General features: G+C 42.7%; 1 long non-coding RNA gene and 1 pseudogene across 2 annotated transcripts in view; one reads left to right on the plus strand and one right to left on the minus strand.

Moving 5' to 3' along the window:
• Positions 1 to 26,739, minus strand: part of LOC309546218 — a 1,099,142-nt gene that overhangs the window by 432,032 nt on the left and 640,371 nt on the right. The window lies entirely within an intron of this gene.
• The window catches only part of LOC309546217 (transcription elongation factor A protein 3-like), a 128,659-nt pseudogene that overhangs the window by 54,168 nt on the left and 47,752 nt on the right, over positions 1 to 26,739 (plus strand). Inside the window, exons 2-5 of the transcript XR_014226161.1 lie at positions 9,877 to 9,939; positions 11,232 to 11,337; positions 12,062 to 12,134; positions 21,568 to 21,621. The product of XR_014226161.1 is annotated as a transcription elongation factor A protein 3-like (transcript). The remainder of the gene's footprint in view (positions 1 to 9,876; positions 9,940 to 11,231; positions 11,338 to 12,061; positions 12,135 to 21,567; positions 21,622 to 26,739) is intronic.

Below are 26,739 nucleotides of genomic sequence, written 5' to 3' on the forward strand. Positions count from 1 at the left end.
CTATGTGCCCTAGGTGATTAGGGTGTGCCCAGGCACACCCAGCACACCCTGTGCGCACGCCTATGTCACCGCCACATCCACCACCACCTCAACCTCCCTCCTACTCCATATGGGCCTCGTCCTTCAGAGATGAAGAAGAACATTGTTTTATTTTTCTGGTTTTTTTTGTTGTTTTAAGTTATTTCCCTATCCACATTTGTTTGCAGAGCACTTGCCATGCTCTTAATTACGTTTTGCTGCCATTTGCAGCACTCTAGCCCTTTCCTTTGGTGTTTTAGAGCCATTTTAGTGCCTTAAAGTTCGGGTCCCCATTGACTTCAATGGGGTTCGGTGTCCGGGAAAAGTTCGGTAAAAGTCCGGGACACGGACCCGGACTTTTTTTTAAAGTTCGGCCGAACCCGTCGAACACGGACATCTAGGTGTCCGCTCAACCCTATACAAGACACTTAAAAAAACCATACTTGCTTGTAAAACGTAAGCTACAGTAACCTGGATTATGCTCAATGAACGCCTGTCGGCCACCCTTCTGGATAGACGACCTCAATTCGACAAAACGTTGGAACCTTGGATCCAATATCTATCAGCTCCTTTGTAGTCTGTGTTCGCCTGAGCCCCCTTAGCATAGCTGCATTTGCAATGACCCGCTCACTCTTGGACTTCTGCCTCTTTTCTCTCTCTTTCTTTCTGATGCTCTCCTTTCTCTACTACTTTTCTCTCCTATTTTCTTTATATTTTCTCCCTATTGTTTTTTAGCCAGGACAGGGTTAGGGGTCGTTGAACCCCGCTGTAGTTCTTTATGTGGCGCTCAACCTCTTACCCTAAGGTGATTGAAGTCAGGTGTGGGGGGGGAGGGGAGTGGCACGCACTCTTCCGGGGCGCCTGGGCGGCAATCGCCAAGTTGGTGGCCGGGCACTCTGGGCTTCACGGATCATTATGATGATGGGAACGGTCTTCATGGCTAGCCTTGTTGAATGTGTACTGTTGTACTTTCTTTGATTTGATCCTAATCTAATGAGTTTTCTATGCCCTGCAACCCCCTTTGTTGTTTGTACTGTTTAAGATCTGTTCTGTTTTACTTGTTGTTGCTCGATTTGGAAAAACCCAATAAAAACGATTGAAAAATGAAAAAAACCCATATTTGTATGCATTCCAGGTGCTGCGTCATTTCCTGTTGATAAACGCTTAACTATCAATTTTTTTTAATGCACTTGATCCCATTGATGAGTAAAGTAAATCTTTGCAGAATAAGCAACAGGGAATGGCTATTACAATTTTTTCTGGGCACCAGAAATCATCCACCGCACATGTGAGAGGGGAAAGATATTTTGATACCTTTTGATTTGGGCCAAAAGTCACTGCTTGACATGTTATTGTTTCCAACAATCCTAGATAACATAGGAGTGTAGTGGAGGGCCATTTTACTGAAAATGCCTGAATGCAGACACGGCCACTTTTACTCCTTTTCCCACAATTCCATGGGTTCTGGACACACTCAGGGAAGATACGTTTTAATCCTTTAGGAGGTCAGAGAGGCCATGCATGATTAGGTAGAGGTAGCTGGGCAAGGGATCTGAAGCCATGTGGGAGCAGCTCTACTATTATAAATATTGTGTGGGCAGTTGCAAGTGGGGTGGCACTTTTTCCTCAGGCTTTAGATCTCCATAGATGCTAACCTGTATTACCAGAACTACCTTGGACTTAACTGTAAGGAACACTGTTTAGGGTTATCACAAGTAACTGTGTTCTGTGCTGTAGTGATTCTCAACTTGACTCTCTGTTGATATAGAGTCTTATTGAGACTGTATGCAGCCCCATTAACCAGAATGAGCCACAGGGATGTTGCTGTAAAGATTTCATGTTTTTTCCATTTTTACAATCTACATGCACTTTGCCATTCTGACCCTGTTTTGCATTTAGGTTTCTAACTATACTATACGTCTGTATAGTAAACTAATAAAGTTACTCTCTTCCTGATCATTCAGCTGAATACCTATCCTGTTATACTTGGCATCATGAACAGGATTACCAGTGTCAGACAATTGTGTTTGGAATGGTGGGTAGTACTCCAGAGGGAGGTAGACAACTTATTGCCCCTGCAATAATGACATACTTATTCTTGGCAGGATTCCTGCCGCAACAATTACCCATGTACACAGGACCAGGTCAGGACTTGGGTGGATTGGCGAAGAGATTGTGTTTTGTTATCCATTCATATGGAACCTCACCCGCTCAGCAGGCAGAGCTGACCATTAATGCTTTGGAGGGGTAAGTGAGAAGGTTAATTCTACACCTTCTAATGAAAGACCAGAATTCTCTTGACAAGACAGTTAATTGCTTAGAAGTGGTATATAGTCAAGCAGCAACAATAGGGGGCCTTAGGATCCACTTCAATTTAGGGATATAATCCTAGTCCAAAGTAAAGATGCACATCAGCAAGGAAAATTACAAACACCATGGAAGAAGCCTCTGGAGTTTTACTACAATAGCCTTTTCTAGGTGTGCCAGTGAGAAGAAACCCAAGAAAACCCTAAATATATTTCCTGAATGCACATCAAACCCATAGAATCCCACATTGTGGCCCAAAAGGTTTTTTTTTTTTTTGAGGAACCTGTACAAGTTAGTGAGCAAACTTGTCTTTGCCAGAGGTTTACTAGTGGTTGCCTCCTAATCTTTCATCATTTTGCCCATGACTCCCAGGAGAAGCCAAGGATCCTAACAACATTACACAGCCCAATGGTCACCAAGCCCAGGTTCATGCTCCCTCTGTGGAGCCCTCTAAACCACCATCCCCTAATGCCCCTCAACAAAGAAATGTGTTGTTCCTTGTTCTGGAGGATGCAACTGAGACTCAGCCCCTGAGGTTTTTTATAGAGATATCATTTTGGGAGACCCACTGTACGCTTTGCACAAGATCAATTTGAACAGTCTGCAAACTTGTCTGAGCCCAGATGCAGGTGCAGGAAGATATGTTTCTCAATTTCCCTCCATCGGCAACTCAGAAAGGCCAAACCTGATGAGGAAGCGATAGCTGGGCAAGTGATCTTGAATCAGCTGGGAGGCCCTCCACTGTCAGAACTGGCATGCAGGCAACTGGTGCAGAGCCTAATAGCATGCAGCTTCTCCAAATGATCCAGCTACTCTGAGGAACACCTCCCCAATTTCTACTAGAGTATTGCAGTTGCAGTGGGCCTTGGATGCCTTTAGCTCTTTACATGTGTTACTAGAGCTATCACAGACATTATTGTAGGGATGCTGTTTAGTTGGACAGTTGCAAGTAGCTGTGATTCCCAGCTTGGCGTTCTGTTGCTATAGAGCAGCCTTTCTCAATCTCAATATGCACGAGGACCAATTGAAAGAATTTGGAACAATTTTCAGGTCTCAATTGTGATCAGTGAGCTGTAGACACAATAATAAAAAGCATAAATAATAAAATTTACACTGACAATGCATTGGTGCTCAGTGGAAACACTAAAACTGGCCAAACACATATGGGTTTCTTCTGTTCATAGATTCCTCCATCAATGCTAACAGCAAGGATGGATGAAACTCCTGTTTTGGCCATTTATATGCTGGCTGTCAAAATACCTAAACAGCACCTGCATCTAGGAAAAACTCAACCACCCATAAATTTGGGGGAGGAAGAGAAAGTTGGGTTGGGAATTTTTCAGGTGCCAATAAACAGATAAATGATTAAAATATACAAAATTTATTGTTAAATTGATTTCAAATGAGAAAACAGAAAATCGAAAGACATACAGTAGACATACAGTAAAAAAATCTATAATCTAGCAAAATATGTGTATTGTTCTCAACTTCTCATGGAGTAGCAATCCCGACATGTTTCACCAAAACGGTTTCCTCAGGGGATAATTTATGAGCTACTTCAGTAGAAGGTAGAAAATCTTTTTCAATACAGTACCATATGTTAGGCTGATTATAAGCAGATCAAGGAGCGCACACAATATATAATGAGAAAATCAGGGCATAAAGAGAGGCTGCAGCAGCACCTCCGTCTTTAATGGGGGGCACAGACAGTAAAATAAAACTAAAAGTAATAGTCCCTCTCCCCTCTGTCCAAAATAAATAAAACGTCTTGCCTTTAGTTATACATTAAGCCCCGTACACACTATAAGAAAACGAGGTGAGCAATCAAGCTGTTTTTTTCTCGATTTTTTACAGAAAGTCGGAACCGAGGATTTTTTGTTATTTGTTATTTCTGATCATGCGCAGTCTTTTGTATCTGATATTTCTCCTACCAACAGGGTACACATTAAATGAAAATCGTTTGTTCTTTTCTCAAACAAGAAATATTTTGGAGTTTGTCCCTTTGAAAATTTTCATTCAGAAGGTCGGAATTGGTTGTCGAAAGTTGTGTACAGAATCAGAAAATACTATCAGAAAATTAAAAGTTCATTCCTCGGACAAAAATGTTTACCCGATTTTCTTATAGTGTGTACGAGTTATTAGTCTTTGTTAGGGATGATCGAACGGTTCGGGTCCACCATCGGTTCGACCCGAACATTGGGTGTTCGAGGTTCGGCCGAATTTAGAACTTTTTGCCCAAAAAGTTCGGAATTCGGCAACCAGAACCACCCAAAATGCAATGCTTCAGGAAATGGGCTTTAAAAGCCGTGATTGGACCAGAACCATTAGCAAAAGCCAATTGAGGGGGCAGGAGAATGCTAGGAATGTGATTGGAGTGACTAGGGGGTCCCTAGACCAATCATTAGTGAATACGCCCCCCAGTATATAAGATCGCCCCCGCCATATTCCTAGCATTGTTATACTGGACATGGAAGAGAATGGAAGCAGTTCTGTTAATTTTACTTTAAAAGTGTCATTTAGCTATTTTTAGTGTGAGGAAAGGGATATCTAGTGTAGTTAGAGTGCTCCTTTACACTTAAGTTAGCTTCAAAAATTGAGTTTCTGTAGGGAAAGTGTTAAGTGTAAGGGGACCGTAGTGTAGTGTAGGGTTAACTGGCAGTGACTGCTAGGGCAGGGTGACAAAACCCTTCCATAGCAGGGTGACCGCTATAGAGAAATGATCATTTCTCTGAATAGCTTCGTAACTGGAATATGGCTTCTCACCAGCCAAGCATTTTTTATGCTGCAGGGGCTGCCACTGCCAGTGCTTTTTTGAGGACATGTTTGATGTCAGACATGACATCTGAACATGTGTATAGGGGGTATATATAGACATATATGTCTGAATATATACCCCTAGACATATATAGGTGTGATAGTAGCAGAAATAAATGCTTGCGCTAATGAAATCATTTACAGGAATATATTTCTGCTACTATCACACCTATATATGTCTAGGGGTATATATTCAGACATATATGTCTATATATACCCCCTATACACATGTTCAGATGTTTTGCCTGCCTCAAAAGAACCCAAAAAAATGCCAAAAAAACGCTAGCGTCAAAAAAAAATGCCCAGGTGTGTTTTTGCTGGCATTTTTGGGGGTTTTTGGAGGCAGGCAAAACATCTGAACATGTGTATAGGGGGTATATATAGACATATATGTCTGAATATATACCCCTAGACATATATAGGTGTGATAGTAGCAGAAATAAATGCTTGCGCTAATGAAATCATTTACAGTAATATATTTCTGCTACTACCACACCTATATATGTCTAGGGGTATATATTCAGACATATATGTCTATATATACCCCCTATACACATGTTCAGATGTTTTGCCTGCCTCAAAAGAACCCAAAAAAATGCCAAAAAAACGCTAGCGTCAAAAAAAAAATGCCCAGGTGTGTTTTTGCTGGCATTTTTTGGGGGGTTTTGGAGGCAGGCAAAACATCTGAACATGTGTATAGGGGGTATATATAGACATATATGTCTGAATATATACCCCTAGACATATATAGGTGTGATAGTAGCAGAAATAAATGCTTGCGCTAATGAAATCATTTACAGTAATATATTTCTGCTACTATCACACCTATATATGTCTAGGGGTATATATTCAGACATATATGTGTATATATACCCCCTATACACATGTTCAGATGTTTTGCCTGCCTCAAAAGAACCCAAAAAAATGCCAAAAAAACGCTAGCGTCAAAAAAAAAAAATGCCCAGGTGTGTTTTTGCTGGCATTTTTTGGGGGGTTTTGGAGGCAGGCAAAACATCTGAACTTGTGCACAGTACCACTATACACAAATTCAGATGTTTTTCCTGACTGCAAAGATCCCAAAAAATGCCTTCGATTAAACCGGCAAGGTGTTACAGCAGCGAATCAAACCCCCTGTCAGAAAGTTTTCTAATACAAACGATCTTTTTTTTTTCTGGTTCTGGACATGCTACAGAGCTGAAACTTCACATGTACACTTTTTAGACCCCCCCAGATCTGAAATCCAAAGTAAAAATCAAAAAATCTCTTTTTTTTTTTTTTTTTTAATTTTTTCAATAATTGGCTTTTTTATCAAAAATGACAATTTTTAAGAACTTTTTTTTTGTGTGATTTTGTGTCTGGGGGGTCTAAAAGGTGTACCTGTGAAGTTTCAGCTCTGTAGCATGTCCAGAACCAGAAAAAAAGATAATATAGGTGTTAAAGTTAAAGGAGGGTCCCGACCCACATCCCTGTTCTACTGAAAAATTATCTTTTTTTTTTCATGGTTCTGGACATGCTACAGAGCTGAAACTTCACATGTACACATTTTAGACCCCCCAGATACGAAATTTTTTATCAAAAATGACAATTTTTAAGAACTTTTTTTTGTGTGATTATTAGTTAATGGGGCATGACCCAGAACCCTAGGCACTTTTTAGGGGCATTTATTGGGTTTTAGGGCTTCAAAATGGTGTTTTTTGATTACCGAAGTTCGTGTCCCATTGATTTCAATGGGGTTCTGAAATCCGAACCGAACTTTTGAAAAATTCGGGTGTTCTGGTCGAACCGAACATTTCAAAAGTTCGATCATCCTTAGTCTTTGTCTGATCATTTGTCCGATTACCCATCCTATTACAGAAGAAAGGCTCAGTAGGTATATACTGTACTTTCTCTATGTAGCACAACACTTGTTTCAGCTACCCATAGACATGATGTAACACTATGTCAGTTTTGCACAGGGTAATGATCTCATGAAAGTGCTGCTCATCATCCTCCCTATCCTTCTCTATTCATATAAACATGAGCTTTGAACTCCAATGAACCTCCAGGCAATAATGCCTTAGGATTATTAGATTGTACATGCACATCCTAATGCCCTTAATCAAGTTTATATGCGCTTGGTTTATAAATATTTGAGAAATTCGTTTTTATGTCCAAATGCACCAAGTGGAGTGTATGTGTGGCTGGTTTTATGAACTGTTAGGGCTGTCAATCCTTGTTATTTTATATACAGTATATGTTTTCAAAAATGTTTTTTTTTTATTTGTATTATTCACCATAGAACCAATTATGAGACCATGTTGACATTTATAAGAGGGAGAAAAGAATTATGGATTTGTTGGAACACTACTACCTTTCTGTAATGGAAAGGAGGGTAAAGGCATGTTCACATGATCTGAAAATCATACGAAAAATACCACTTTCGAAGCGATCGTACGATAATCTGATTGTTAGTACACAGCTTTCGAGACCCGATCATGACAGTTCATCTGATATCATCCGAAGAGACAAACACAATTTTTTTCTTGTACGATACAAGATTGTACAATTTTAGTTTAATCAGTACAGTTATCATCCAAAAATGCAAAACAATACATCACTTCTGAATTTTTTATGCTGTTGTATGAGAATTTTGTAACTTTAGTAACCTCATTTTCAACATGAGATTAGCATGCAAAAAAAAAAAACGGGCAATCGTTTGTCCGATAATCTCATTGAGTTTACCAGGCATGAGTAGAAAAAGTGGAATGTTGTTATAAATGACAATCAGAAGAAAAGCCTATGTAATGGAAAGACACCAAAGTGGCTTTTTGGTTTGAGAAGTGCAATAATTCTTAGGGAGAACTTTAAAAAATACTGTATATGGTGGAGAGAAGATTATATCACAGGCTGATTTATAGACTTTACATAGCACACTTTGTATATTGTATTGTTATTGAAGGGGGGATGGATTGGTGTAGACTGTTCAAGACAATAAAGTTGATATAATTTGGTGTTTGGCCCCTTTCACACATGCAGGCCTGTTAGTTTGATCAGTTCAGCTACTTTTTTTTTTACATCTGCTTACTAACTACATGAGTCCCAGGGCCATTTTTTCATGCAAAAACTAACCATTCGTCCCTTTACATCCGTTTTTCATCCGATCCATTTTTAACGGATGAAAAATAGGGCTTTCGCCTGTTTTTTAACTGGATGTTTACGGAAGCGGATGAAAACGGATGTAAATGGATGATCATCCATTTACATCCGTTTTAACATAAGAATGCATTCATGTCCGTTTTTCATCTGTCAACGGATGGATGAAAAACAGGCGAACAGTGGGGGCCAGAAAAAGGAGCATACATAAATTTGATAAAATGTAAAAGTTTATTTATATCAAGCTTTAAAATCAAACAAAGGTGCTAGCGCATCTATTTGTATAAAAAATGAAGCAGTTGAATAAAAAATAGTTTTTCCATAAGAATTTCTTGAGGCCTGAAAATGCCAGGACAGTACAAATATTCTCTTTTTGGAAAGTAGAAAGTCCAAAGTATTTAATAAGAGGCATCACATGTTTTTTGAAGTTGTAATTTGTTTACAAATTTTGTGGAAGTAAAAAAGAAAAACAGAGAATATCAGACCAGAAAAATGAGCATACATAAATTTAATAAAATTTAAAACTTTATTTATATCAAGCTTAAAAAATCAAACAAAGGTGCAAGCACATCCATTTGTATATAAAAAAAAAAAAAACCTATAAAGCAGTTGCATAGAAAATTGTAACCAAATGATGAGCACTATATATGTTGGGTCTTCGAATGCCGATGCGTTTCACCAGTTGCGTCATCAGGGCTACAAAGACCACATAGTACTATGTTAGGGTCCACGTAGACGCATTACGTGGCAGCGTCCCTTGGCGGAGGGAATGCCCCTGCCAAGTCACATCCATGCGTCAGCGCGTGCGCATCATTGCAGGAAGCAACGGGCAGAGCAGTGAGCAACACCCATTAGGATGAGTGAAGTCCTCCTAGGTCCCCCCTCGGCTGTGTCATGTGACATGTCAGAGCTAAGGAGGAGCCTAGGACTTCCCTTGGCTCTGCATTCACATGGTATAAAAGAAATCTGAAGCACTTTAAAGTGGAGTTCCACCCTAAAATGATACTTACCTCCATCTTCTCGCTCCAGGTCACCTGAAAAAGAAATGGATAATCGCATTTTTTTTTTTTTTTACTTACCTCGTAGAGAAGAAAATATACTTACCTTACTTCCTTCTTCCTCCCCTCGGCAGCCACGGCCTGTCGTCACTTCCTGGCTTTGCAATGATTCCTGGGAGCTGAACGTCATCGCTCCCAGGAATCATTGTGCCTGCACCGGCCCCGACGTCAGTTCCGGGGCGCGCACGTCATCCCTCCACAGCGTCTTACCTGAAATTAAAGGTAACCTGTACTGAGAACATAGGGAGGCTACCCATGTTGACCCCTCCTATTGAAAATGCTGATTGCCTTCACTAACCAGGAAGAATTCTGTTCTAAATTTCACTATGAATTTCTAAACTTTGTATCGGGTCACTGACTCAAAGACAACCATGCAACCAGAATGATATTTACTATAATGTCACTTACAGGCCAATGCCTAGGGCCTGTATCTCTATTCTTACAGGTTTTTGACTCAGCAGTCTTGTACATCTCTATGCTTTTATTGTTTTTGTTCTGACTTCCACATTACACTGTTACATATTCCTTACTATTTTTTTTTTTTTAGGATCGAATTCTGGATCTCCTAAAGGAACTGCAAAGGTTTCCCGTGACAGTCCCCCTTCTTCGGGTAAGAATGGCTCCTGCTCCCAGGTCAGAGGCATGCTCAGATCAGTAAGGTTTTGCTAGAACCCTAATGTGGTTATAGGTTAAAACCAAAGTCTCCTGTATCACAGTCTAAACAAGTACCACAGAGTTATGTTATTATTTAGCTCTTTTCATACAAGTGTTCTGCTTCCTCCAAATCCTCCATTGAATCAGTGTTTATTCCTGCTGTGTCACCCTGACTTCAACAAAACCAATGGGCAAAATCCCTGCTATTCCCCTGACTATTGGTCTTGTAACTTCCCCTCATTAGATCTGTGTTAGTGCAAGCAGAATGTGATCACGCTGCTGCTCGATCTAGTAAGCAGGACCCATCCACTTCCATTGTGCTTTTTGAGGGAAGGGCCAGGAGACCTCTGGTCTGTCCTGCCCATCACGACCACACACACTGTAATGTAAAGATAAATATATTTCCATGGAATCATAGGAGCTGTAGTTTGCAATTGCAGGGTTGTTCAGAGAGTGGATGTGATGTACCTGCCTTTCTGATCCCTTCTCCGAGTCCTGGCTAGCAGTTTTGGATTTATAAGGGGGCAAAGGGGGGCCATTGTCCTGGGCCCCCCCTGCCAGAAGGGACCCCAGCAGGAGAAAGCCCTAGACTTCCATTAAAAAAAAAAAACAAAATAAACATATTTTTCCTCGAGACTTCAGTCGTGTGAGATCGTGGAGGAAATTGTCCAGTTTGCAGTCTTTGCCAAGCCCTGGTCATATCTCGCTCTATCTCAACAGGCAATTTTATTACATGATAAAGGGCTTGCCGATAGCCTTCCTGGTGTTAATGTAGCTCTTAGAATATATTTGAGCATGATGGTCACTAGTTGTTTGGGTGAAAGGTTGTTCAGCAAATGAGCACTGATGAAAATCTATCTGAGAAGCATGATGACCCTTAAAAGACTACGTGCACTGAGCCTACTGGCTGTCAATAGCAGTGTCCTCAAGATGATAGTTTAATAAGTTCGGCAGCTCACAGATTATGCGATTTTTCTTTCCTTCCATCACGGGTGGAAAGAAAGAAAATTGCTTGCTTTCCCATCAGCACAGTCAGTGTTGATGGGGCAATGCCTCCCGCAGCACTATTGTGTTCTACTGATTTGGGGGGGTGTAAATAATCTGACAGGCTGGGTGTACCCAGGTTGAAAGATCGATCGACTTTGCTACAACCAACCTACCCATAGATGGTTCAGCTTTAATGCTTGATAGGGGTCACTTTCTGTTTTTACAAAATTACTAGACTGCAGTTTTTCTTTCCAACCTTAGAGCACAAAGATTGGGGTCACTGTAAACAAGTTAAAGAAACACAACAAAGACCACCACATTGTAGAACTTGCCAAAGTCATCATCAGGGATTGGAAGAAAGTACTCGGTAAGTGGATACAGTGATGAAAGAAAAAATATCCGCAAGTTAAAATAACACACCACTGATCTTTTACTCACATTGTGTAAAATATTCTTAGAAAGGATTGTGGTCTGGTGGACAAAAAATGGTCTGTTGGTGTGCAGTAAATCTGCCTAGATGGTACTGTACCATGTGTATGCTCCTCTAGACTGTCAGTTCTTCTCTTTATTCTAATGCAGAATTATTAGTTGCTTGGAATAAACATAACTGGGAAAGGGATTGTATTTTAGCTAGGACATACCTGCAGGTTGTGCAACAGTGACAGAGTCTATGGTATTAGTCAGTCCAATCACAAGTTTTACTTCCTATTACCTGACAGACATGTGCTCATTCTTTACAAAATTAGCTAGCATTTAAAGTGTATGCCGTAAGAGGAATGCGTGTTCTGGCACTTGAGCATCCAGGACTCAGGACATCCACGGGATGCAGGGATTTTGTTGAAATCCTAGGACAGTTCAGCAGAATACGGGACAATTGGAGGTATGCCCCGAGTTCTTAAGTTACAATTCCATATTTTATCAGAGAAGGGACAGATATTGTCAGGCTTGTAGTACAAAGATGGCCATACAGGACATGGAAACAATACACAGACTGTACTTACTTTGTACGTTCTTCTACATTCATAGTGGTTTTTCCTCTTGCCTGTATTATTGGTAATATATTTGCTGTTTTCCTGTGTGTTCTCCACTAGAATCCTCATACAATAGTAATGGTAACTCTGTTCCTGTGGTCAAGGAGTCCCTTGCCAAGACTGAGCCTGCAAGGTAAGTGTCAAAATGCTCCAGACCTGCTTCTATTGTACAAAGGTGGCCAGGCTTCTCAGTTATGCTCATTAGTCTTCCAGTTCAATAAGTTTCCATTGCTGACATTTCCAATTATGCACAGCGAAAGAAGAAAAAAGTTGCACTGCAAGACGTTAGTGCAGTAATAAATATTAATGAAGAGGCTGTCATTAGAATATAGCCATGTGTGAGTAAGCTGTGGTCTGCATTTGTAAGCTAATTCTGATGATTCTACATCAAAGACTGATTTATTTTTAAAGATGCACGGCTTTTTACGCATGGAAGCTTAGAGACAATGAACCAAGCCACCTAAATATAGATTATCACAAAATCATGCAATCACAAAATCCATCATATTTTACTAGTCTACATTTAATTAATTGTAAGGTAATAAGTTACTGTTTACACTCAAAGATAGTAAAGTGTCTCTACGAATTATAATCAGTCCCAGTTTGTTTTTTCAACACTTTAGTTAAATGTCTGCATAGCGTGGGGAATACAAACAGCCATATAATGACCACATTCAAACAATGAAATCACATGACAGCTTCTACAATCTCACCTGGTTGATATCTAAACAGCTATCGCCGGGTTTAATAGGCTGGTGATTGTCTATACATGACACAAAGTTGAAATCGAGAAACAATGTCAGGACTCTAATGAGAGCCGGTTTATTGACTGACTTCTAGAAAAGAGTCAACTGACATTGCAGTGTCAATGCCTATGCCCATGCAATGCAGCAAATACATTTTTTGCTAATTGTTGGCATTGCTTCTTATGGTGTAGGGGGCAAATGGGATAGAAATTCCTATGGGCTCCACACCCAAGTCACAGAATACTTTTTTACTTGTTCCAGGCCAATGACTTACAAAGCAAAACATAAGGTAACATCATGATGGCAAGAGGTTTTCTTTACATATGCTGCTAGCAGATGAAGTTTCTATTTTCCCCGTTTTCCTTTGTTACATCCTATCTGCTTTGTTATAAAAATCCTGCTGCTTACAAAACCCAGTAGCACAAGCTAAAAGGTACACACACAACTTAATGAATCAAAATAATAACTCGGTCCTCTCACTCCCTCTCCCTGCAAACAAGTCCTTCTGAGGTTTCAATAAAATTAAAGATGTCCTGAATAGATAACCCAAAGTTCTCTGCAAATTAAATATTTATTTGTGAAACAAAGATTGTATACTTATTTAATAAACTGATTTACAATATTTTAAATTTGAATAAGCTTAAAAAAATTATAATACAGAAATACTACTGGGATAGCTAACTTTCCAGAATAGTGAACTCAGAGGCTTAACTAGAACCTTCAGGGCCCCGGTGCAAGAAACCATAAAGGGCCCACCAGACCCCTGGCTGGGGCCCTTCCCTTCAAGTCTGGGGCTCTTCCCACTGATCCTGGGGCCATTTACTCTCGTTGTGGGGCCCTTTATTACGGTCCTGCAGCGGGACCCTTTCACAAGTTCTGCAGTGGGCATCCTTCCTGCCATCTTGGGGTGGTGGAATGCCAGGGCTCGGTCACAAGTGTGACCTTTGTGATCCTGGAAGTTCACCCACTGGTGTCAGTAGTTTTTATTTTTTTGGTACTTTAATTGTATGTTTTTTTTTAAATTTAATTGTATTTTTTACAATGTCACTAACTATGACTCTGTCCATTCAGAAAAGGAAGGAGCTGGTAAATTACATATTTACCGACCCCCTTCCTGGTTCTCTATTGTGACACATCCCCTGCAGCAGGCAGCAGGAGAGGGAAGGAAGCATAGAAGTGGGGGGGGGGGGGGGGCAGCACAGTAGGGGGGGACCAGGGGAGCATACAGGGGCCCAGAAACAGCAGAACACAAGTGAACTGGATAGGAGGAGTGGCGGGGGCAGCATACAGAGGAACCGATCTCCTCCATTTTCTTCCTGCAGCTACAGGAGGAAATAGGAGGACAGTCATTTCTCTACATGCTGCCCACGCCACCCCTCCTATCCAGGTGTACAGGGGAGCCGCACAGGCTCCCTGGAGCATGGTGCCCGGTTGCAATTGCAACCCCTGTAGTTACGCCCCTGAGCGAACTGGAATGTTCACTGGTTGCTTAGGGATTGGGTGCCACTTAAGTGTGCATTCACCATCAAGAAACTCCATATCCCCAAAACACTAAACAGACACCCATGAGTCAAAGTGACCTTTCAAACTTTGCGACCTTTCGAACCAAAATTTTTACCTCTTCATCAATTGAACCCCCTAACCCCCTTGAAATTTAGCCCTAAACTCCCAACAAGAATGTCTGACCTTCTTTAACACCTGGTGGACCAAGCCATTCCTCCCTGCTGAAACCTTATTTAAACAGGGTACCCTTCTTACTCTACAAAAACTACAGAACCTTACCTATATAGGCAACATCTCATAATGGTAATACAGTACTTACAGATCAGATACTCCATTGCCCCAGAAAGCTGATGGTACTGTACTAGGCACCTTACATATTTTGAGATGCTGCACAACTTCAATATTCCACTTAGTCCCACATATAATTCAGCCTTTTATAGAACCACACACCAAATGGAGACTTGGCAGTTATAGTCTGGATCAGAGACTTAGACACTGCCCTACCAGAGAACAGCTTGTAATTCAGGTGCATCCCATAACATTTAGAATATCATCAAAGTTAATTTATTTCAGTAATTCAATTCAAAAAGTGTAACTCATTTTTTTTTATATAGATGCGTTACACACAGAGTGATACATTTCAGGCATTTCTTTCTTTTAATTTTGATGATTATGGCTTACAGCTAGTGAAAACCCAAAATTCAGTATCTCAGAAAATTAGAATATTACATAAGACCAATGAAAAAAAAGAGGATTTTCAATACAAAAATGTTGGCTTACTGAAAATGATGTCAATGTACAATATAGAATGCACTCAATACTTGGACGGGGCTCCTTTTGCATGACTTACTGCATTAATGCGATTTGGCATGGAGGCGATTAACCTGTTGCTCTGCTGTGGTGTTATGGAAGCCTATGTTGCTTTGATGCCTTCAGATTGTCTGCATTGTTGGGTCTGGAGTCTCTCATCCTACTCTTGACAATACCCCACAGAATCTCTATGGGGTTTAGGTCAGGTAAGATTGCTGTCCAATTAAGCACAGTGATACCATGCATATTAAACCAGGTATTGGTAGTGTGGGCAGGTGCCAAGTCCTGCTGGAAAATTAAATCAGCATCTTCATAAAGCTGGTCAGCAGAGGGAAGCAAGAAGTGCTCTAGAATTTCCTGGTAGAGGGTTGAGCTGACTTTGGACTTGATAAAACACAGTGGACCAACACCAGCAGATGACATTGCTCCCCAAATCTTTACAAACTGTGGTAAATTTTGCATTTCATTTGAAAATGAAGGTCGCAGAGTCTGGAGGAAGAGTGAAGAGGCACAGAATCCAAGTTGCATGAGGTCCATTGTAAAGTTTCCACAGTCAGTGATGATTTGGGCATGTTTTTCTTCCATGATTGATAAACAAAAATGTAATCAACACCATTATAGTTTCCATGACAAAGATTTAACTGGGTAAAGGAATGCCTGGATTCATATGTCAATGCCAAACCTTTGAAAGGAAATAATTTTCTCATTTTGATATGTAGAAAAATACAGTATGTGTATAAAAAAGGAGCTCCTTTTCATGCTTTTTAAAGATCACCAGAAAAATTCATTTAAGGGGGCGTGGCCTGGAGAGCAATGGAGTAGGTCGCATTGCACGAGAGCTCCTCCGGCAATATCCTGACTTCTCGATCCTGATTCATCGCTGAGTCCAGAACTCATCTCTTCCTGACCCCTACCTGTTCCCGGATCACGCGGTGGTATGTCTCCCCCCCGGCAGAAGTCGGAGGCCGCTGCGAAGCTGGACAAATTCCGGCACAAGGACAAGGAGGCCCCGCTGGAAAATGGCGCGGCCTCGTCCACCGCCCCGGCTGCATCCACGGCTGATCTGGCACAAGTGCTTGACGCCATATCTACCTGCCAGGCGACCCTGACGGCTCGCATCGAGGAAGTTAAAATTGATGTTTCCCTCCTCCGTCAGGATTTCCAGAAACTGCGAGACCGGGTGTCCGAAACCGAGCACCGCTTAGGCCGCGTGGAGGATGCGGTCCCCCCCCTGCAGGCCTCCTCTGACCAGGCAGAACGCCATATATCCCAGTTGCTCTCTAAGCAGGACGATCTTGAGAATCGGATGCGCCGAAACAACTTGCGCTTCGTGGGCCTGCCTGAGGGTGCTGAGGGGGCCTCCCCTGCCACGTTCCTTGAGGATCTCCTGGTGACCACCTATGGCCGGGACGCATTCTCTCAATCCTTCGTGGTTGAACGGGCTCATCGGGTGCCATCCAAGTCGCCACCTCCGGGAGCGCCCGCCAGGGTGTTCATAGCTAAATTCCTCAACTACCGGGACCGGGATGCCATCTTACGTTTGGCCCGGGATAAGGGCAACATTCCCCACCTTAACAGCCAGGTGCTCGCATTCCCGGATTTTTCTGCAGAGGTCCAGCGTCGCAGAGGCAAGTTTACAGATATCAAGCGGAGGCTGCGCGCCCAAAACCTGAAATATGCTATGTTGTTCCCTGCCAGGCTCCGTGTGGTGGGCGAGGACCGGGTGCATTTTTTCGAGGATCCTGAGGAGGCTGTGGCATGGTTGGACAGACTGAGACCTGCCTAGTGCGTGAGTACACTTTTGTCCGCAGTCACCTTTCCTGCTGTGCCCACCTTACTGCCCATATTTGCCCTGTGAGTCACCTGTATTTTATACTGTCCCTCCGTCACTGTTGACCCTGATCCCCTGCTCCGTCCATCCCTATTCAAGACGTGAGGAACTGCTGCGGATTTGCCCTCTTTTTTGTGACACCCTGCCCCCCCCCCCCCTTGTTCTTCCTTCTCCCCCTGTTCTGGACACCGTTTACTCACCATGTGCACCGTGGAAATATTTTTACAGACTGCCGTGTGCTCTCCCTTTGCTTTGCTCCGCCGGCTCGGCCCCCCAGATGTCCTGTCTTGTGGGGGCTGTTTGCTGGCACTACTACAGGAACTCTTTTGTTCTTCAGAGAATGTTTGCCCCCTTGTTACGCTGTGCCCAGATTGCAAATTTGTTTGTGTTTATTGCTATACTATGTCTGGTGTCCTGGCTGTTTGTGTGCGGGCCCCTCTCGGGTCTCCGCTGCAGCTGGTGCTCCTTCTGCTTTAATATGGGTACTGTTGGGTTTTCCTGTTCGGGGATGTATGCTCGCACAAGTTGGGGTTGGTGTAGAGCTGGGTGGGTTAGGGTTGTTTATTTACAGAATGTTTATTGTGTGCTGTTCATTATGATATTGCGATGCTGCCATTTTTCTATGTTTTCTTGCCATATCTCAGTCTGTACCTCTCTGCAGGCTCGGTCTCCACTGACACTTTATATCCTGGTGCCATTTTTTTACCTACCTCCATGGCCCCGTTGAAATTGCTAGTTTGGAATGTTCGTGGCATTAGGGACAAAATTAAACGTACGGCCCTCTTTACTTTTTTGAAGGCCCAAGCTGCGGATATTGCTGTTCTAACTGAAACCCATGCCACTGGCTCCTTGGTTCGCGCTCTACGGAAGCCCTGGATGGGGTGGACATATCATGCCACGTACAGTTCCTACTCCCGTGGAGTCTCAATATTAGTTGCTAAGTCCCTCCCCTTTGCTTTTTGTTCGGTGGAGACCGACCCTCAGGGTCGCTATGTTCTTCTACATGCTACACTGGCGGGTTCTCCTATTCTGTTGCTGGCCTACTATGTGCCCCCCCCATTTTCTGGGGCTATCCTTGGGGCCGGTTTAGACTTTATTGCACGCCACCCTTCTGTGCCTGTTATATGGCTGGGTGATTTTAATATGACCATTGACCCGAGCTGGATAGGGTGAGTTCAACTCCCCCTGCCCGGCCTTCGAATGGTCTGACCCGTTTTGGTCGGGTAATGTCCCAGTTCTCGCTGATTGACACCTGGCGCCACCTGTATCCTACTAAGAGGGCTTACTCCTGCTTCTCGGCGGCTCATGCCACCATGTCTCGCATTGATTACATCTTTATTTCCCCACAGCTTGCTCCTCAGCTACAGGCAGCGGGCTTTTGCCCGCGTATCCTGTCTGACCACGCCCCTTACTGGGTGATCCTGGATGTTTTGTCCCGGCCACCGCGCAGTAACTGGCGGCTTAATCCGTTCTGGCTTGGCCTAATCCCAGACACTGAATCTCTAGACGCTGAATGGGACTTGTTCTTCGCGACTAATGACGGTACCTCGGATGTCCTGACGGTGTGGGATGCGTTCAAGTCCCATGTGAGGCTGAAACTTTCCCATGCCATTTCCACTTTTAAACGTCACTCTAGAGCTTCATACGCCCAGGTGCTGGAGGACTTGGCCTCTATGGAGGATCAGTATGCTCTTGCACCGACTCCGGATGCGCTCGCGGGCCTTAAATTGCAGACGCGGGTGGCCGAACAGCTTAGTTACGAGAGGGCTAGGCATAAATTATTTTTCGCCAAGCAGCGGATATTCGAACAGGGAGAACGCCCGGGTAGGCTTTTGGCACACTTGGCGCACCTGGATGCCCGCCCTCCGGTGGTCATTTCCCTAGCGGGTCCGGACGGATCCCTAGTTTCTGACGCTGCCAAGGTTGCCAGCATGTTTGCGTCGTTTTTTCGTGACACCTATTCCTCTACGGTGGCGTACGGGGCCCCCGAGCTGGATGGGCTGCTGGCTGACCTGTCCCTCCCTCAGTTATCGGCGGTTCATGTGGAGGCCCTTGAGGCCCCTATCTCCGCCGAGGAGGTGCAGGCGGCTATAGCTAGTTTCGCTCGTTGCAAAGCTCCAGGCGTGGACGGGCTCCCTGTGGAATTCTATGCACAATTTTCGTCTACCCTTGTTCCTAGGCTGGTGACCCTCTATCGATCTATTTTTAAGGACGCTGCCCTTCCTGACTCTATGCGTGAGGCCCTCGTCGTTTTGATCCCGAAGCCTGGGAAGGACCCTCTCCAACCTGAGTCGTATAGGCCCATTTCCCTATTACAGACTGATGTGAAAATCCTTGCTAAAGTTTTGGCCATTCGTCTAAATAAGGTTATCCTGACGTTGATACACCCTGATCAGACGGGCTTTATGCCTACAAAAAACACTGCCTATAACACTAGACGTCTATTTATGAATTTACAGGCCTCGCATGCCCAGCTGGGGGCTCGGGTGGTGGTCTCGCTTGACGCGGCCAAGGCCTTTGATTCTGTCGAATGGAATTATCTATGGCATTGCCCGCGATTCATCAGGTGGCTGACTATCCTCTACGATGCCCCTCGGGCACGAGTTCTGGCGAATGGCTGGACCTCGGACGTGTTTCCTCTCTCCAGAGGCACCCGTCAGGGGTGCCCTATCTCCCCTCTACTCTATGCCTTGGCGGTGGAACCATTGGCGGCGGCTCTTCGATCCCATCCGGGTATTGAGGGGCTTCGTGCTGGTCCACTGGTGGAGAAGGTTAGCCTGTATGCTGACGATATGCTTTTGTATTTATCGGATGCTGGTCCTTCCCTGGCTTCGGCTCTGCAGGTCATCGAGCACTTTGGTAAGTTCTCTGGTCTACGTATCAATTGGGACAAGTCCCAGATTCTCCCCGTGGATGCCTCTCCCCCTACCTTTGCCCAGGCCTCATTGCCCCTTCGACGTGTCAGCGTGATTAAATACCTGGGTATACATATATCTCGGGATCTTTCGGACTACGTTTCCCTCAATATTGAACCGGTTATATCCCTGTTCAAGGCTAAACTCCAGGCGTGGGCTAAGCTCCCGTTGGGGGTGATGGGGCGGATAGGTCTCCTCAAGATGATTCTGCTTCCTAAAATTTTGTATGTTATGTGGCATTGCCCGGTCTATATACCACTCCGCTACTTTAAGGTCCTCGAGGCCCTCTGGAACTCGTTTATCTGGGGATCGGCGAGGCGCAAATTGTCGTCGCGTACGATCCGTCTCCCGATCTCGTTGGGCGGTCTTGCGGTCCCCGATCTTCCCCTGTACTATTTGGCGGCTCAGCTATCCCATTTCTACCACTTGGACAAACAGGACAATCTGAGGTGCCGTCTCTTGGTCTGTGCGGACTCTGGCTTCCCGGTTCCCCACCCATTCTGTGACCTCCTTCGGGGGGTGAAGGGATCCCACGGGTCCTCCCCGCGTGGGAGTCTCTTGCATAACTATAGACGTGTCTGGGACCTGGCGATGCAGAAGATGGGCTGCGAGGCCTTACACGCTGATACGCCGCTGTGGTTTAATAAACTTCTACCAGAACTTTTACAGATACCTGATCCCAGTGTCTGGATCTCTAGGGGTGTCTTCCTGCTCTCCCATGTATTGCACCGGGGAGCAGTGAAGTCGTACAGCCAACTTAAGCAGGAGTTTGCCCTCCCATCTCATATGTACTTCCGATACATGCAGCTCGATCACGCGCTGCGGGCCCAGTTCCCGGTGGACTGTCCGATGGTGGAACCCTTGGACTTGACTAGGGTCCTCATGGGCGCGGACCACTGTAAGCTGATTGCCCTTCTGTACGAGATGTTGCTTACGCCCGCGGCCACCAAGATCGCGTATGCGTTGAAACCCAAATGGGAACCTTTGTTGGGAGAGATACTGGATGAGGATTGGGAGGATGTACTGATGGGCGCTAAGTGTGCTTCCCCTAAAATGTCGGATCGCTTTACCCATGTATGTATCCTTCACCGTACATACCTTACCCCTGTACGTATGGCTAAATTTCGTCCCACCCAGGCGTCCCATTGCCCCAAGTGTCTGCTGTCGACTGGCACATTCGACCATCTGCTGTGGCAATGTCCGCGAGTACGCGGGTTCTGGGCCCAAGTGGTCCAGTTCCTCCACGATCAGATGGGCGCGCCTGTGACACTCGACCCTAGATTGTGTTTACTGGGACTCCTTCCAGATGTTGAGATTAACAAGCACGTGGCCCAGTTCTTGCAGGAGACCCTGTTTCAGGCCCGTAAATTGCTGGCCAAAAATTGGATCCAACAGGCGGTGCCTACCTTGGCGGCGTGGATTAGCGAGATCAATAGCACTCTCCCCTATAAAAAACTTATTTATGTTAATAGAGGTTGCCCGGGGAAATACCATAAAGTGTGGGATAAATGGCTAAATTCTTCCACTACTTGTACATTGTAATTCCTAATGCATTGTGTTTCAATTTATCGCATATCTGTGTACATTGTTCTACTAATTGCTATGTACTCTCGTGAGCTGGCATTGACTGTCAAGATTTATGGACTGGTTTGTTCTATGTTGGCTATCTCGCAGCCTTTTTTTGTTGTATATCTCCTGTTGTGTTTCAGTACGCAATAAAGTTGTTTTGATTTAAAAAAGATCACCAGAAATGGTCACCAGCAAGCATCCTTCATCTGCACATGCACATAAGAAGGCACATCCAACCAAAGAAAGGTATTTATATACTTTTATTACTCCTTCAGTTGCTTTTTACTACAATCACATACAAATAATTGTTGATAGAGGTCCCTCTAATTAATTTCTAAGTCAAGGCTGCATGGGTAAAAGATGAAAAAACATTGTTATTGGTGTTAATATTGAAGTAGAAACTGTGCCTTCACAGTATATATTTATGAAGCACCCTGCAACAACCTGTGAGAACTTCCTTCTATAGAATAAAAATAAATAAAAAGATGCGCTGGAGCGCACCTGAGACTCCCTGAATACCAGGAGATAAATGAACCAATATATAAGTGAGGTGCACTGCTATAAAATAAATATCACAAAGGAAAAAAAAGTTGACGCCTTCTGAGGTGAAACACGTCAGAGGGAGACAGCCATGACGTCAGCACGCACAGACCACACTGCAGGCGGCCGTGCCACCACGAGAACTAGTGCTATATCTCCACGACTGTTTGTAAGTGTTTTCTTTTTTAATAAACAACAATTTTTAGTGATAATGTGCTACTAGTCCTCCTTCCATCCAAATGCTCATCTGTGATCTCGGAGATGGTGCCTGTTCACAATATCATGGATTGATTCCCTAACAGACTATATGCTCATTGACCCTAATGAGTCTGGTAAGCAGCCATTTCATTACTAGAGCGTGGTGCTGATGCATGCAGCACTTTGAAGGACCAGGACCTTAGCACCATTCCGATTTTTAAAATAACACTATTTGCACTGTGTTGGATTATAGACACTTTGGAACTCTTATTTGCATTTTGTGCATCCAGTTTTATTTGCACTTTGGTTATATTATGTTGTTACACATTATAATTTGATATTTTCGGTATGATTATATGACTTATGATTGTTTTTGCACTATATTTTTACATATATACTTTTCCTTTGTGATATTTATTTTATGACAGTGCACCTCACTTCCTTCGATAAATCACTGAGTTTCATAGCTATGCTGGCTAGAAGGTTAAGAAGAAGCTAATATTACATGAGAAATAACTGAACTGCATTTTGCATAGTCTGTTTTCTTTCTCATTTAAATAATACTATTAACTAGTGGTCAAAAAAAAAGTAGATACAAATGGTAGTTTATCTCCAAATAGCCTCTCTGCACGCTTTATGCTCCCCAATTCGGATTTAATTATTCATTGTGTAAAAAAATAAATACCTTTTAGTGCTGGTGCCAAAGACAGAAATTAGTCCTCAATTCCCAAATAAGAAATTACAATCTATTACAAAAATTATGATATTGTTACATTCCGAAAGGCAATAGTTTTGGGTCATCACATTCGACCTTTCTTCAAGCCAATAACTGCATATACAAAATGGCAACATTTGTTACGAGCTCAAACGCTACGTATAAATATAGGGGGATGGTAAAACAGAGCACGTAAAAAGAAACTTTGAAAAAAGCAATAACCACTTATTAAATAGTTAGGATTTTCCATCAAACATTATAAATAAATAAGTGTTTTCTCTATCATCGGTCCAATTTCCAGCTGACTATGACCTCTCTATATAATGGTACAAAAGCAAAGTGTTTTTTTTTCACCTGAAATCTTCCATCATTGATTTTCAGGAGTTTAGTGGCCCAGTGGGGAAAATGATAATTAGATTTTCTACTAACCACATTTCCTTCTGCTTAAAGTTACTCATTAGAATTCTGTTTATCCTTTGACCTATAAACTGAATCCATATTATTCTTGACAATTGCCTGATTTTTGCAAAACAGTCAATGTTACTTCTGCTAGTATACACCTATTACAATTTGCATAGAAATATATTTAATCAAAATAATATCATATGCTCATATTTAACACATTTGTGCAAAAGTATTGAGTCATCTAAAACTATACTCCACTTAAAGCATTTTTTTTTTTTTTAATTTTAAAGCATAAGATACAATAAACATTAATTGACTACATTTTCAAGAAATCAAGTTTCTATTACAGCTAGGTACAGTAGCTGTATGTGGATAGTTAACCACTTGCCGACTGCCTAACGTCGATCTACGTCGGCAGTCAGCCCCTCACAGGCAAAGTGACGTAGGGCTACGTCACTAGCTTGTGAGGGTCTAGGGAGCGAGCGCGCGCCCCCGGAGGCGCGCTCCCGCTCCCGCGTGGTCACGGACCCCCCCGCGCGTGTGAGTATGTAGTATGTAGATCCGTTGATCAGTGTCCATACAGCTCAAGCCCCAGCCAATCACAGTAGAAAGCACGCCCCTAGGGATACACACAGCCCCTCCCTCCCAAATAAAGTTAACCCCTTCACTACCAGTGTATTTTTACAGTAACAGTGCATATATATAGCACTGATTACTGTAGAAATGTCACTGGTAACCCCAAAAGTGTCAAAAATGTCAGTCAAGGGTCCGATCTGTCCGCCCCAATGTCGCAGTACCGCAAAAAAATCGCAGATCGCCGCCATTACACGTTAAAAAAAAAAACAACAAAAATGACAGAAATCTTTCCCTTTGTTAGTAAACGCGATAACTTTTGCGCAAACCAATCAAAATACGCTTTTTGCGATTTTTTTTACCAAACATAGGTAGCATAAAACAAATTGGCCGAAAAAGTAAAAAAATTTTGATTTTTACATTTTTTTTTGGGGGAATTTCATATAAAAAAATGTGAAAAATATTGCTATTTTTGCAAAATTGACGCTCTTTTTTTGTTTATAGCGCGTGATCAGAAAATCGCACAGGTGATCAAATACCACCAAAAGAAAGCTCTGTTTGTGGGGAAAAAAGGACGCCAAATTCGTTTAGGTACAGCGTCGCACAACCGCGCAATTGTCCGTTAAAGTCACGCAGTGCCGAATCGCAAAATACCCCCTGGTCGGAATGGGGGTAAAATCTTCCGGGGCTTAAGTGGTTAATACCATGCTATACAAAAAGAATACAAGGAATAAAGGATTTGCTGTATTATCTGAAAGTCTTATCTAATGCAGCAAAAAATGTAGTGTAGAATAAAACAGTGATAATGAAAACTGTAATTCAACAAAACAGTGCCAATGAAAAATGTAATTCAACATATTTCTTTTGTGAGTCGACCCCTGAACTTTATATTTGACAAAATGATAAAACCAACCTCTGTTGATTACAGACAAGACAGTTTTTTAAGTATTTCACCAACAATGAAACATAGAAAGCAAGCAAAATGTTACAATGAAGTGAAAAGGTGTACATTATTCCACATTCTAAAACATATTTTTTCACCCAAGGTGTACATTGTTCACTATTCTAGAAATTTGTCCTTACATATCCCAAGGTCACTGAAATCATTTATGTAAATGACAAAGAGAAAAGATCTAAGCTTTGAATGTACAAAAACACATACTAAAAATCATTTAGGTTAGGACTCAGAAAAAATACAACATCTATTGCTGTTGGTGTACTGGATGATATATTCCACTATAAGGAAGTAATAGCAAAGAACAAGGGTATTGTTTTAGGCACCAAACAAGTCAGACAATAAAATTGGCAGCAAAACTTTTTCCATTTGTTTGCTGGCTCTTAACCACTTCAATAAAGGGCACTTTCTCCGCCTTCCTGCCCAGGCCAATTTTCAGCTTTCAGTGCTTTTGCACTTTGAATGACAATTGCACGGTCATACAACACTGAACCCAAATACATTTTTTATAATTTTCTTGACACAAATATAATTTAATTTGGTGGTATTTAATCACCGCTGGGTTTTTTTTTTTTTTGCCTAAAAAACTGAGAAGAGACCAAACATTTTGGAAAAAAAACTGTTTTCTTAGTTTCTGTCAGGTAAATTTTGTAAATAAGTAATTTTTCTCCTTTACTGATGTCCGCAGATAAGGTTGCACTGATGGGCACTAATAGGCTGCACTGATGGCCACTGATGAGGCAGCACTGATGGGGTGGCACTGATGAGGAGGCACTAAAATGCAGCACTGATGGGTACACTGATAGGTGGCACTGATATGCAGCACTAATGAGCACTGATAGGTGGCACTGATGGGAACTGATAGGTGGCACCTATGGGCAATGATAGGTGGCACTGATGGGCGGCTAATGGGCAACACAGATGGACAGGCACAGATGGGCACCCAAAGGCAGCAGGATTGGCATAACTGATGAGCACAGACTGGCCTCACTGATGGGCACAGACTGATGTCACTGATAGGCACAGACTGGTGTCACTGATGGGCACAGATTGGCATCACTGATGGGCACTTTTGAGGTTGCATTGTAATCAGGGCACTGATGATCAGTGCCCTGATTACCTTTACACGTATTCCCTGTGGGGAGATGCCGCTTATCAGCTCTGCTCACCTCACACTCTGTCAGTGTGCGAGAGGAAAAGCTGATAAACGGCAATTCCTTGTTTGCATGTGATCGGCTGTGATTGGACACAGCCAATCACATGGATAAAGAGCCGCAGCCATTGTATGATTTTTCAACATACCTAGCCTCTTATCTTGTGGCTTCGATTGAATATCATTAAATATTTGTGGCACATATCCCCCGTTTTTGTGTTCCTGGTGTCTTTTGTGCTCAAACATTCTGTACCTCCTTTGGTCCGTTGGGGAAGCGGTTCATTTGTGTCAAGAATTGAAACCTGTCAGGGTTTACATGCATCTTTATGCCTATGTATCATAGTGTGGTTTTTATCTATTGATTATGGACCAAGTCTTTTTCTGCATTTTTACATGTTTTTCAGAATTTAATAATTTGGCATAATAAATACGATGTTTTTAATTATTGTCTGACTTGTTTGGTGCCTAAAAAATCCCTTCCTTTCTTGCCATTACTTTCTTATATTGTATCCTGGGATATGGCACCAATAGATACCTTTTGTTTTTAATTAAAAGTTTTATTAGTTTTTCATAGAAAGAATAACAAACAAGCATTACAGGTTTCAGCAAACTATAACAGGTGCATGGCCATACAATGATAAAGATTTTGTGTTCAAGGGAGCAAATATAAACCAAAACGGGAACACTCGGGCATCCCTTGCCTGAAACTTGCATCATCAAACGTAATTAGGTTAGAGCCTGATCATGCACACCACACACCACGATAATAAACAACAGGTGTACAGTAGGCAGGTGGAAAGATACCCTCCCACAGGGAGGACAAAA

This window comes from Pelophylax lessonae, assembly GCF_965119305.1.
Source record: "Pelophylax lessonae genome assembly, chromosome: 2".
Classification (NCBI taxonomy): Eukaryota; Metazoa; Chordata; class Amphibia; order Anura; family Ranidae; genus Pelophylax; species Pelophylax lessonae.